The 12,272-nt window shown below is 36.4% G+C and overlaps 1 protein-coding gene across 1 annotated transcript in view; it reads right to left on the minus strand.

Annotated features, from left to right (window-relative positions):
• Positions 1 to 10,873, minus strand: part of LOC139152447 (solute carrier family 35 member F3-like) — a 30,598-nt gene extending 19,725 nt beyond the window's left edge. Inside the window, exon 1 of the mRNA XM_070725561.1 lies at positions 10,724 to 10,873. The gene's annotated coding sequence lies outside the window, so the exon portion shown is untranslated. The remainder of the gene's footprint in view (positions 1 to 10,723) is intronic.
• Positions 10,874 to 12,272: the final 1,399 nt, after the last annotated feature.

The following is a 12,272-nucleotide window of genomic DNA, read 5'->3' on the forward strand; positions in this document are numbered from 1 at the left end:
ACCTATTGTTTTTTTAGCAGTGAGCGTCCAGCTTGGTAAACATGCCATCTTGTACATGAAGGCAAAAAACATAATTTTCACATGTCCACCAAACTTGGAATTTGCATAGATCAACATAGATCATCCAAATTGATTTATCTGCAAGATTTGGTATGTTCCTTGCTACAAAATTCTGACCCACTTGAATTGTAACAGGAAAATAAGCACGCATGATTGGACAGTGTGGACTGTGTATTGCATGCACTACATCTGCCATGATGGTGGATTGCCAGACAACCAAACTGCATCAAAGAACTGCAGTTTAAAACGAAAATATAATTCTAAACAAACTTTCTTCGTGTCATTGATAGCCTTGATTTTCTTTGGATATTGAATGGACACATTTATTAAAGACGTCACTTTAGCTTGTCATTGATGGTGAAATGATTTTTTGCAGAAACTTGATCGGTCCAGCCAAGTACACATGCTTACTCATAACAGCTAGCTGGACTGCGATGATCACAACATTGTTTTGTGATATTTCGATACAAAATTAAAATAATTTTATTAATATGTCGCATTGACTACAAAGTTACAAATGTTTCCTTGGGTGTTGAAACATGTTAGCATAGTGTGTTACAAATCAACACACCAAACAGCAATGTTCATGTAAGAACAACCTAGCGCTTGATTTCCATGGACTTTCTGGTCTGCCCATCACAGTGGTATGTCTGTTTCCCCTCTAGCTACCAAAAATTCTTAGTAAAATTTCAAATTCAGTCTCAAAAGTTTTGAGTAAATTTCAAATTGTCAGTTATCAACAAATTCCTTTTGTATGCCAATATAGCTCATCTCAGAACCGGACATACTTATATATTCACACAAGATTTGGCAACACCCTAACAATTAAATAATCTTCAACAGCACTGATTTACATTTACAAATTATTCTATGTGAAGTAATTCTTCAATTGCAGATACTATGATAGAAGAGTTCAGCACTGCCAAGATATGAGTATAGAGCACACTGAATTTTGAACCAGAGTTATGAAAATGACTGAACTGTGTCACAATAAGTTTCTTTTATTAAATCAATCGTTTCATTTTTTCTAAGATTGTAGAGACTAAAGGTTAAGGATATTAGTAACTTTAACCAGGAAAAATACCAATAAGTGGAAAGGATCAAAAGAAATCAACTTATTTATTTCTTTATGTTACAAAACCAGAAAGTAACACATAATTCTAATTTAAGTGATTTAAGGCTAGTTTTACAAGCTTACTTGTCAATGTTTGATGATGAAAAGAAACAAAAAACCACGAATAAACCTCAAAAGCAACAAAATTCCAAGCATAACATTACACGATGGTTCAGAATGTTCATTCACAAAGTTCACTCAAAATGTACTTTAAAAACGATAGTATTTTGACAGCTGTACCGCGGCTACTTACTATAAGTCTGTTGAACAAGCGACCTAGCGGCCGATATAGCTCCGCTGCGTTTATGTAGAGAGTAACTATTTTGGACACATGTTGATGAAGAAGGTGGAAATCTTTGATAGCTCAATGCAATGGCCAGAAAAAAGTGGCTAAAATAAGCTGCAAAAATACATAATTTCATCATACTTTGAATATATCACATCGGATCATCCCTAAGAACATGTCAACCAAAGCTATCCGATGAGTAGTTTTTTAAGACTGAAACTTTCTGACCAAAAATGGCAACATTGCCCCAAAAATACAAAATTACAGATCTCATCAGCAATTCAATGTATATTACTTAGCTCATCTGTAGAAACCTGTATACCAAATTTCAAAGCTATCAGAACAGTACTTTTTGAGAAACACACTTTTTGACCAAAAATGGCAAAAATTGCCCCACAATTACAAAATTGCAGATTTCATCATAATTTCAATAAATATTATTAAGGTGATCTGTAGGAACCTGTATACCAAACTGAAAAGCTATCAGATGAGTAGTTTTGGAAATACACATTTTTTGACCAAAAATGGAAAAAATTAACCCAAAATTACAAAATTGCAGATTTCATCATAATTTCAATAAATATTATTAAGTTCATCTGTAGGAACCTGTATACCAAATTTCAAAGCTATCAGATGAGCAGTTTTGGAAACACACATTTTTTGACCAAAAATGGCAAAAATTGCCCCAAAAATACAAAATTACAGATTTCATCAGAAATTCAATACATATTACTAAGTTCATCTATAGGAATCTGTATACCAAATTTCAAAACTATCAGACCAGTACTTTTTGACGAAAAACATTTTTTGACCAAAAATGGCAAAAATTGCCTTAAAAATGCAAATTTGCATATTTCTGCACAATTTGAACAAATCTGAAATAGATCATCCCTAGGGACATATGTACCAAATATCAAAGCTATCTGACTAGTAGTTTTGAAGAAGAAGATTTTTAAAGATTTTTTTACCAAAAATGACAAAAATTGCCTTAAAAATACAAATATGCAAATTTCACCACCATTTGAACAAATCTGACTGAAATCACCCTCAGTAAACTGCATATCAAATTTAAAAGCAATCGGACAAGCGGTTTCAGATTTTTTTACCAAAAACACCAAAAATTGCCCCAAAAATACAAATATGCAAATTTAACACAATTTGAACAAACTTAAGTGAGGTCACCCCAAGTGAACTGCATATAAAATTTCAAAGCAATTGGACTTGCGGTTTCAGAGGAGAAGGCAATTGTTGACGGACGACGGATGACGGACGACGACGGACGACGACGGAAAATCAACCTATTTGATAAGCTCCGCGTCGCTGACAGCGGAGCTAAAAAGAGTACTAAATGTCGTTGTTTTTCAGGTCAACAAGTGATTGAATCAGAAACATGTGTCATGAAACAGTAAAACAACAACTGATAAATAAGTAACTTTTCTCAAGAGTAACTTGAAACGCCTCGCCTGAAAGAAAATTTCATCCCGTTTCACAGAAACTGACTGCGTATTCGAGCGCCACAGCAATGAAGGGTCGGGGAATCCCCGCGAAAAATCACTCACAAGTATGTACTCGTCCAAAACATTGATTGTTCACTTTTTAGCTGCATGTTCAGCCTGCCAAAATATTTTTATTTTGTAGATAAATAATTGAATTTCTTACTTTTTTATTTCGTTTGTTCATGAAAAGTCATTTTAATATTTTTAGATGCTTTAAAAATTTCAAAACCCGCTAAAAAGCGACTATTTGGCCAAAATTCAAACGAAAACAGGAAAACCAAGCTCGAATCATGGGCTATTTCTCTACGAATACTCTAAGTCTCTTTAAGCTTACGCATATCACTCTCACCGATGCACGATTTTTGCATCGAAATTTTTCATTCATTTTCGTTGGTATGACTTTGAAACTCAAGGAAGCGATTGAGAAGAAAGGGTTACCTTGAATTATTGAGGTTTTTGCTTATAATTTGCCAAATTAAATGAGAAAAAACACTACGCAAATTTCCACACGCCTTTCATGTTCGTGAGGTACAACATGTGATCATGGAGGTAGTAGGAGATTGAGGTTTCTTGCACGGTTGCGCCGATGAAATGGGAAGCTGAAATTTTTGCTCGTAATTTTACAAACGAAATCGTAAATCCACTCAAAACTTCGTATTTTTTTGACATATTTGAAACCCATGAGGAACGTAATTCATTCTCTCCTGCACAGTAAAAAGGAGATCGAAACGACATGCATGTCAGGAACCGGACCAAACGCACGCATGATGTCCGTCAACATCCATCAACCTCGTAATTTACACTGACAGAACAAAAACAATATGATCGAGCATGGACGTTCTAACGTAAATGCATCATTGTCTATCGCATTTTCATGTAAGCCAATACACTCACACGTACGCTCTAAGTTCAGTTATAATGTCAATTCAACATGATCTGGTATTTTCGCTGATAGTGAGTGTGCAACGTGAATGGTGTGCTATGGAGGTATGATATAGTCGTTAAATAACACTGATCGCGTGGTGTGACAACTTAATAGTTTTACGGAAGTTGTTGACGGAAATGACGTCAATTTCGCCTCTCCCAACTCTATAAGCTTCCTCAGTTACGTAACTTCGTCGCTAAAAATGATGAATGACTTTTAATAATGTCGTATCATAGTATCTTTAACATAGCAAGTTTTGTCAAATTTGGTCTAGTCAATACAGATAAATATCCCTAATTGGAAACTTCATTATGCAAATTGGGAATTGGCTGAAGTCAAAAAGTTTAATGACTATTAATGATGTTGTTTTATAGTATCTTCAATATATATAGCAAGATTCATCAACTTCAGTCGAGTCAATTCAGATATATATCCCTAATTAGTGAAGTTCATTAAATATGTAAATAGGGAATTGGCTGAAGTAAAACTGCTTAATGATTTTCAATAATGTTATATCATAATATCTTCAATGTACATAGCAAGTTTTGTCAATTTTGATTAGGTCAAATCAGATATATATCCCTAATTAGGAAAGCTCATTAAATATGCAAATTATCCATTATCTTTTATGTCACCCTTTGATATCTTTCACAGCTGATATATCTTGGTGTGATCAACATTTGTAGCAAATCTCATCAAATTGTGTGCAGTCGTTGTCCATATATATCCGTTTTTTCTAAAATCATTAATTATGCAAATGAGCAAAAAGTAAGAAAGCCACACCCACCAAAAACTAATCAGTTCTTGCCATTTGCAAACTGAATCTATGTATCAGATTTGATTCTGATCTGATGAGCCATTTTTGAGATATCGAGCACACAGACAGACAGACAGACAGACAGACAGACATCACTGTGACATATGCTCACGTGTGTCAACACGTGAGCAAATAAAATGGTATTTTCCTGGACAGAACTTTACATGCTTTCTCTGGAGAGCCATAGAAGTAACATCGCTCATCTTAATTGGTTTAAAACACATATTTTGTGTCAGGTAACATTGATTCAGATTTCTCTGCCTCCAACAGAAATCACATCTGGTGCTGATGGAATACCTATGTACTGGTATGTGTCCCCTGGCACTCACCCCTATTTGGCACTCGAAGGAAATTTGGCGAAATGAAAATTATATAAATGGTCGCCAGTTTTGTGTGTCCAGTAGACCTAGCCATTTTCATTCACTCCAAATACTAATAAGTATTCTAAGTGTAATATGAAAAATCCGAAATACATGCAAATCAGTGTAAATGCAGTCAACAGTAACCACACTATGTCAGTGGGGTGAGTCGCCCCTGATGGCGTTCAATCCTTGCCAAAATTTTGGGTTTGTTTGATAAGATGACCTTTCAGTGTTTTGGCACGCAAAGCTTAGCGTACATTGTATGCCCATTATTCTGTCATCATGCGATAAACTGTACTTCTCTTCGCTAGTTGGCTTTCGTACAACTACTGGCGTTGTAAAATTGTGAGAAAAATATGTTGCAAACAGCTTAGTTTGTAGTCTGAAATACTAAATTCATGAATGAGTACAAATGAATGCAGGGAAATTAATTGATAGATGAAATTTTGTTGAATGCTGTATCATTGATATCTGAAATATACCCAGGTATCCAGAAATACCAACTTTACAAATATGTAGTGTTTTCATTGTAAGAACTGGAACGTATCTGCTGGTTTTGTGTGAGGTCTAGTGTCTAGTATGTTTTCGTTGTTGTATCATTGACCTTTGTAAATGACTAGGTCAAGATATGTGATTTCATGTGAAGAACTTTCATATGAAAATTTGAAAGTAGGATGCATTTTTTTAATTACTGTTATAAATTCATGGAGTTCGTGCTCCGTTCCAATAAAGATTAGGAAAACATTGTCTCTGAATCTACATCATAGTGATATTTTTGTTGTGTGTTCACGTATGATTTTCAGTTCTAATTCGTGAAATGTGATGCCGATTGGCAATCTCGGGTGACGATGGCGGTCCCATTGTGCACCCACATGTTTGTTTGTAGAATTCGTTGTTAAATTCGAATGTGTCTTTTTTCAGAATAATGTTTAGCATAGTTAACAGGTATTCTGTTGGTGTTTCTACTGGGATTGACAGATGGCCGATTACCGAGGATCCGAGACAGTTATTGCCTCTGCCGCTACGTCTCTTGGAGGACACCGCGACATTGCACTTTTATATGATATCCGATATTTATGGCTACTAGACTATACAATATCAAAGTTAGATTGGCTTAGCTAGATCTACAAAAGGCTGAAATATCCGATATATATATCGGATATTTAGCGCGATTTGACAGAATCTAGTATCGTCTAGTATAAAAGCAAAAGTCAGTCCTTGGAAGTCGGGTTTGACCAGAACTTTTAAGGTGGTGAAATCTCCGATATATATCGGATATTTACGCGCGATTTGACAGAATCTAGTATCGTCTAGTATCGCAGCTGGAATCAGTCCTTGGAAGTCGGATTTGACAAGAACTGTGAGGTGGTGAAATCTCCAATATATATCGGATATTTACGCACGATTTGAATGAATCTAGTATCATCCAGTATCGCAGCTAGAGTCAGTCCTTGGTAGTCGGGTTTGACAAGAACTGTAAGGTGGTGAAATCTCCGACATAGGCTAAGCTTATGCTATATAGGATATTTAGCGCGATTTGACAGAATCTAGTATCGTCTAGTATAAAAGCAAGAGTCAGTCCTTGAAGTTGGGTTTGACAAGAACTTTTAAGGTGGTGAAATCTCCGATATATATCGGATATTTACGCGCGATTTGACAGAATCTAGTATTGTCTAGTATCGCAGCTGGAATCAGCCCTTGGAAGTCGGGTTTGACAAGAACTGTAAGGTGGTGAAATCTCCGATATATATCGGATATTTACGCGCGATTTGACAGAATCTAGTATCTTTTAGTATTGAAGCTAGAGTCAGTCCTTGGAAGTCGGGTTTCACCAGAACTGTAAGACGGTGAAATCTCCAATATATATTGGATACGCTCGATTTGAATGAATCTAGTATCGTCCATGGGGTTCTGTTAGGCCTATAGTATCGATATTAGGGAACGAGCACAATTAACGGCAGAGGGGGGGGCGGAAGAGAAAATATGTGGTGCATATATTTTTTACAGGCCCCCCTAAAACCAGCAAAAATTTTAGTGGCCCCCCATCACCGGCAACAAAATTTTTGTGGCCCCCCTCTCTCCAAAAAAGAAAGATTACATAGGTACAAAGTTGTACACATATATATAATCCTTATAATAACTTTTAATATATGCTTTAGTGAAAACAACATTCTTGCATTCTTGAAATAAATAATAAACAAATAAATATATAAATAATAAACAAACAAAATAACATATGTTCAAGCTTTACTACTTGTAACACCTACAGCTACTTTTCAGTATTGTGTTGTCCTATTTTAATCTCAAAGAATGATGAAATTACCAAATACCTTATAAACAATCTACAAGTTCATTCAGTGCTGTTATAGTTGTTATAGTTGAAGCACTGATTTAGACATGAGTTATTTTCAATGATGACAGTGTTCACTGCACATCTCAAAGTTAGTCTAACAAGCTAAATATTGTGCATTTCATCATACTCTGAGTAAAATAAGAACTTCAAGTGAAACACCCATGGTATATAGAATGAATGCATTGTCTTTTTAATTTCCAAAGTATGATACAGCAAAGAGTAAGAATTTTAGGACAATTTTGTCACTGAGTAGACTGAACTGAACTGCATAATTATTTTTGAGTCTGTTTGCTGGTATTAATCAAGAACGAAAGTTAGAGGTTCGAAGACGATCAGATACCGTCCTAGTTCTAACCATAAACGATGCCGACTGGCGATCCGCCGGCGTTACTCCCATGACCTGGCGGGCAGCTTCCGGGAAACCAAAGTCTTTGGGTTCCGGGGGAAGTATGGTTGCAAAGCTGATACATGTTTAGCATTTCATATACCGGTATGTCTATGCTTTACTTCAACTGAGTATCTGTATGATGTTTTCAGATGTTGGGGAAAAATGTATAACATGACCATTGTGATTTCAATGCACATTCCACAACCCAGTGTCTGCATTTCTATGACTACCAAAGATATTCAATGTTACTCCACTGTAAAGACAGTCTGCCATTGGAATAGTCCTTCTTCGGCTAACTATAAAAGACCCGTTAATGCCATTTTCTTCTCCTTTTTTTCAGTATTTTTTTCCTGTGTGTCCACTACGTATTCGCGACACATTCTCTTTAGCATTCTTTGAATGCTTTCCTCTGCCCAGACTGAGATCAGCAAACTTATTTCGTCGTCTGACCAGTTATTTCCACGAGACATAGAGCTGTGTTTGGCAGCCGTGACCAAAGTGAATATTTATGTTGGTTGTCGTTTGTTTATGTTAAATACCTGTTGCGAGAGGGCGTTTAAAACGCCTCTGAAGCGGCTCGGTCCGTCCACACAGCGATTTGCAGAAAGAGTTAATCCCTACAACGGCTCAGGTTGGGCCGACTAAACCGTCTCAAATCTGAAAGCGCTTCAGAACCACTTCGGAGTATCCGCACATAACTTTCTGTGCCAGTATTGGCCCAGAACCGTTTCAGAGGCGTTTTAATGGCCTGTGTATGAACGGCATGAATGACTGCAGACACATTAGGGAACAAAAATTTAATTTATTTGATCAGTTTTTTCTTTTTCAGTTTTAACAACTAATTACAGAGAACACCACATTAACCCGTCAAGCCATTTAGCAAAATGCTTAGTGAGACAGGGAGTCATTTGGCCAGATAACAAACAAATTGGCGATCAACTTCACTGGTTGGGTACAGCAATTGCAAACACTAAAATCAGCGGGTAATCTCAATCAGTGTCAATTGTGAATTATTCTTCATTCGATTCAGTTTATTTTCTAAGATACACCATGAGAGAAATGGTTTGTACCACTGTGCGATGTTTACGCAGCCTGTAGTATCAGTATCAATTTTATGGCTAGAGTTGGGCTTCCTGCTGACTTTTGTATTACAATCCCTGTACCAGACCACTGAAGTTGACCGCCAATTTACTTGTTATCTGGCCAAATGACTCTCTGTTTTACAAGGCATTTTGCTAAATGGCTTGACGGGTTAATGTGGCGTGATCTGTAAAGATCACCCTGGAAGGGAATATAGATAAAATTCCAAAGACCCACCTATTTTTGTAAATTGGAAACAAAATACACAACAATTATAATTTAGCACAGGCACCACCCTGACTAGCACTTTGGTAGCGCATAATGCTCACAACATAATCGAGAACTGTTTCATTCAGCAGGGTTCTGCGAAGCATGTTGCAGTCTACACTTTACATATTCAAAAAAGCAGCAAAGCAGCAAAATCTTTGTATAGTTTAAAAAGGATTTTATTGCACAACAAAAAGATAAAATTTTCCCTACATCTATTCAATGTTTTCATTAAACCTGTTTTACTGTATGGCTCAGAGATTTGGGGACAAGATTTCATGGATTACAAGAAGTGGGATAAATCAGCAATTGAAAAAACTCACCTCAAATTTTGTAAGAACATTTTACAGTGTAATAGACAAGCTTGTAATGCCGCTGTGAGGGGTGAACTAGGACAATTTCCACTTCTACTTGAGATCAAACTTAATATTGTTAAACACTGGCTTCATATCGTACAACTGCCACATTGTAATCTTGCTAAAGAAGCTTTTCTGGAGCAAATGGTAAACAACACTAACAATAGATCCTGGTTTAACTGTTTAAGTGCTTTAATTAAAGACAATGGAATGGACTTTCTCCTTGATAAAGCTCCATCACTTAAACACCACAAAGTTATAACTGGTTTAATGAAAACAAATTTAACAAACAATTATGAAGTCTTTTGGAAAAAGTTGATCACTGATGAAAATAGTAAACTAAGAATGTATGCCAAAATAAAACGTAATTTTAGATTAGAACCCTACTTAACACAGTTGCAAGGTGAGAAAGAAAATTGCTCACCATATTCGCATTAGCAATCATGATCTAGCAAAAGGGAGACACACTGTTCCAAAAACACCAATTACTGAAAGATACTGCAATCAATGTAACACCAACAGTATTGAAGATGAAACACACTTTTTATTAGTCTGTCAGAAATACAAAGTCCAAAGAAAGTACTTTTTCAGTAAAATCAATTTCCCAAACGACGATACTGAAAATCAGCTTATTTCTCTACTAACAAAACAAGAGTTATCTTTTAATGAACAACTTGCTGATTATATTTTTACTTTATATAAACAAAGAAATACCTAGTTATATTTATTATTAGCTACTATTATTATACTGTAATACTTTATCTTTATTGAACAAAATTTTAACTTATTTTTGTATCACACTTTTATTGCCACAAATGTGATGTAAATCCTATATTTACAAGCAAGCAATAAAAATATTATTATTATTATTATTCCGACCACGGGCACCTCCGTAGTTGATAGCGCTATTTTTTGTGTAGTAGCGCTAATCATGGAGGTAGTAGGGAGCTACTATACTACCTCCCCATGCGCTAATAATACGATGGTGCCTCTCACAGGCTCTAGAGTCAATGCAGGCGAACCGCTAGCCGCCACTGATACAATAAAGTGTATCAGTGACGGCTAGCGGTTCGCCTGCATTGACTCTAGAGCCTGTGGTGCCTCTGGTTCCGACAACCAATAGCTAGATAGCTACGGGCAGGGATTGATGAGCGCAAGCATTCAAAATAAGAATGAACTTCAAAAGTCGCTGTGCCAAAAAGCTTAGTTGATAAATTACCTTATCTTGGATGCTGTGACAAGTTTCATTCTGTATTGAAACTGTGTTGCACACTTGGGTTATCATGCATTCGTGGCATCGGGAGTGGCCGTGTGTCACTCTAGGCACAGAGACCAGAGCAAGGAAGTCACTTGCCTCGATGCTGAAGTTATTTTCGTATTCGTTTTCGTATTCGTTTTCGTATTCGTATTCGTATTCGTATTGGAGTCACTGACAGAAATTGTTATTTTTAGTCCAGGTTTCAGGTATGAAACGTGCTATATACGATATTTACTGAGGTTTAAATATTGTGATAATTTGATTCGTAATTTCATCTGCCAAATTGGTTAAATTTACATAAATTTGCATTTGTAGATTTTAAAGAATTTGTTCACTTCATTTTATTTGGAAAAATACTTAAAATCGGTTGGGATCTGGTAAGGCAGCATCTTTGCTTGCCAATGTCTCTTGACCGGGCAGCTGGATGCACCCCTAAATCAGGTGGTCAGTGCCAAGTAATGGGACTCGTGAGAGCGGATGCAAAGGAACTGCCCTGGACTGTACCATTGTTTTGCGGGGAGGGCAGATTTTTGTGAGGCGCTGCAAAACGGGTGACTGTTGAAAGCTATGATGAACGGGGGACTGGTCTAGGACAACCATCTGAATAAAAAAATATGAAAATTGTTATATCCGGTCATCCTTTTGGACTCACTTTAGAATGATCATATCCCTTTACAATTTTGTATTTCAAGTATTTTACTTGATTTTGATATGGCTCTACGTAGACCTGAAATAAATTATAATAACGATACAAATACAATACTTTACAAAACTCAGGGAGTGCGGGTAAGGCAAAAATTACAAAATTGCAAGTTACGACTAAGTTGTACGTGCTGCTACAAGGGAGAAAGTAACATAAATCAATGACAATAGGTAGTTTATCTTTCAGAGTAAAGATGTGAGCAATATTATACATAAAACCGGACCGACCGATAATTCATGTATTACATTCAATCAGGGCTCAAAGTAGCGACCATTTTCAGTAGCATAGGCGACCAAATTTTATGAGATTGCGACTGAATGTTTTTCAAGACATTTCTCCATACCATATACGTGATCAAATACAACATATATTCGCTCAGTGTTCACGGAGCATTGTCCTGAAAGGCCATGACCCAAAATACGCATTGAATAAGCATAGCCGTTGAGCGGAGTTACTCAAAGGTTTGAGCGCGTTCTCTCCTCTGCACAGCGCTGCCAATGTGTCTGCTGATGTTATCTTGAATGATCTGTCAAAATATCCCATGAATTTAATGATAAATTTTACTACAATCCAATCAAGTATCAGAAGCAGTTTTAGTGCTGTCACATCATTTCAAATGAACCAATCATAATCCCAGCATAAAATGTCATCAAAATGTAGCTGACAAGGGAAAACAAGCAACCAGTAACTGCAACATGTTTCATGCGTTCACGTGCGTAATGAATATTTGCGTTAGTGGCACGTGACCGGCTAGACCATTTCCGGAAATCGTCCTTTGGAGAGCAGATCAAAGCATCGATTTCATCA

This window comes from Ptychodera flava, chromosome 16 (assembly GCF_041260155.1).
Source record: "Ptychodera flava strain L36383 chromosome 16, AS_Pfla_20210202, whole genome shotgun sequence".
NCBI lineage: Eukaryota > Metazoa > Hemichordata > Enteropneusta > Ptychoderidae > Ptychodera > Ptychodera flava.